Here is a 2,903-nt window from a genome sequence, read left to right as displayed (position 1 = left end):
TCGATTTGTGTTTGTTTTACCGGTGCCGAATTCTGCGCGCGAGATCGAGATGGCGCTTTTTCATCAAGGACACCGTAATGTGTTGACTCGATGCTGCTGATGTGCTGACCGGTATGATTGCATCTTTGAAAGGGCAGGGCAAGCGCAAATGCAACTAGTTGGAACTGAGCTGAAGATAGCGGTTTGTTTTGGTGAAGATTTGTTTATATACCAATTTGACAAGAGTTACGACAAACTTTTGTACATACCATAATTATCCTTTTTCATATTAGAAGGATACACAAGAATAATATTTCATATATGTATACATCATATTGGTAATAATATCATTATGTGAGAAGTGAGATTTTTTATTAATAGAGTCAATGGCGACAATAGTCAAATATGACTAATCGCCACTCAAACCAATATAAGAAGAAGAAGAAGATGGCCCATCATCAGCTCCAACAGCTACAGCAGCCTATTATATTGCACCCCTCCCTTCTCTTTCTCATGCTCCAAAAAAACCTATGATCCCGTCTTTCTCTCCCTCCCCTCTTTTTAATTCGGCCTCTCTCTCATTCCCATTTGTTGGATTGCAGCATATATTGAGCAGCAATTAAGTCAGACGCGGACCCAGCCAGATTAGACACACTATACCATTTTGGGGGCATATTGTTTTTGTAAAATACCCAATCCCCCCAAAAAACCCCCCAACTATTGTATCTAACCTGGCTGGATCTGCGCCTGCTGCAAATCACCAACTAGGCCGGTAGGAAATAATTTCAGGGGTATATCTTTTTTTTTCACAATGGTGCAATCGCCGCAGAATTTTCTTTGGGGCTATTTTTTTTTCATTTTAAGGGGTAACAAGCAATTATGCAGTGAAAGCAAATATCATTGTTCTGCCATAGTCAGAATATTGATTTCTAAATCTTGAATATTGCTTGTGACAGACAGAAAGAATGATCACCCCAACGCATGCATTTTGGGGAAATTTACGGGTGATTTGGGCTGTCATATATCTCATATGATGTATTGTATCTTGTATGTTTGAATATTTGAATTTGAATATGGAAAAGAAATCTTCAACCCGGGGGGGGGGGGGGGGGGGGCCACTTACATTGACGAGTGGATACCATGCGCGACCAAAAAAACACGTAAAAAGGATGTCTTTTTCAAGATAGGGCACGTTACGTACGTAACGTTATAAGGGTGTCAAAAACACAAAAATATTGAAAAAAGGGTATCTATTTCGCTCCGAAAAATATACGTGTTTAGGGTCAAATATGCGGGGATGATAAAAAAAATGAAAATGTTTTATAAAGGATGTCCTTTTTCCCCCAACACTACGTGTTTAGAGTCCGATTTGCGCGAGGTGTGGAAGGTGGGGCCGTACTAAACCAAAATAATGGTGTCTAAAGGTAAAACCGACGGACGCGTGACATAACAATAAAATATCTCTGTACTTGTTTAGGGGATCATTTCAGGGAATACTTGCTAAGAGTAATGTTTTGTTTGCAATACTTGTTAAGGGGTGCATTTTCAGAATATGGAAAATACATCGCTGTACTCGTTTAGGGGCTCAGTTCTGGGAATACTTGCCAATAGTATTTGTTTCCAATACTTGTTAAGGGTATAGGGTTTCATATGCCAATACTTGTTAAGGGGTGCATTTTCAGAATATGGAAAATACTCATGACAGAAAAAAATGAGATTTAAGCATCTTTTACAGATTGGCGATACTCATCATATATCTTTTAATTTCTTAGAAGGAAAACGTTACAACAGAGGGATAAAAAGAAAATAGTAGTACTTGAGGTATCTTGACATTTCAAAAATGAATAAATCACCTTGTAAAAAAAGTCCAAAGAGAATACAAGATTACATTTTTTTAATAACCTCAAAATCAATAATTACTGGCATATAATATGATACATGGGACAGTTCTATGTGACACATCACAGAGCAAAGATTTTAGCATTTAAAGGGGAACTTCACCCTGAACAATAGTTTGTTGTCAAAATAGCAGGAAAAAAAAGATATATCACATACATAGAAGTGTGATGATTGTATATTAACTTGCAGGGGTAGGAAGAAATTCCTTGAATGCTTGAGCGCCTATGCAGCCCAGCTAAAGCCAGGGTAATAATAGCAGGGCCTGCTGGGAGAACAGTTTTAGAACTGAAGTGGCTACACCGGGTAAATATACCTATGTTATTATTATTATTAGTTTAAAAATCTTGGTATCTTTGGAATCAATGGAGTGCCTTGTGAAAAAAGAAATAGACAAGGACAATAATAAATTTTCTGAAATAATCACACACATGATCATCCAGTTATCAAAACATACATGTAGTATCTAAGCAATTACAGATAACATTCAGTACAGGTCAAATCCACGCCAACAACAAGTTGATTCGAATGAATAAAGAAAGAAAAAAAGTATAACAATGACAATTTTATCACAATTGGATGTAAAATCAGAAAATTAAAATATTTTAAAGTTTCTCTTATTCTGACAGTATAGTTGTATGTATATCTTGGCTTGTTTGTAATAAGATACACTCAGTATTTCTTTTGTATTTCAATAAATGTAGTATAAAATATCCCACTTTTTATAGCTTTGGTGATAAAGAAGCTCTTCATTGATCAAATAAACTGAACTCTTTGGATACTGATGACGTAACATGCTCCATGAGTAATCAACCAAGTTTTACATTGTTGGAGAAAAAATAAAATATTTGATATTTTTAGGGCTGTGCCCTTTTTATCTACCTTTATATGACACCTTGATAGATCCTTGTTATTTGATTCGTAATCATTAAGCCCATTGTACAATGACGTCATCAACAGTGCAATTTTGGATCCATACGATTTTGTCCATTGCACGCGCACATCGAGACAGCGCAGCAAGCACCACA

This window comes from Lytechinus pictus, chromosome 15 (assembly GCF_037042905.1).
Source record: "Lytechinus pictus isolate F3 Inbred chromosome 15, Lp3.0, whole genome shotgun sequence".
Lineage (NCBI taxonomy): Eukaryota > Metazoa > Echinodermata > Echinoidea > Temnopleuroida > Toxopneustidae > Lytechinus > Lytechinus pictus.
Note: the sequence above shows the minus strand (reverse complement) of the source record.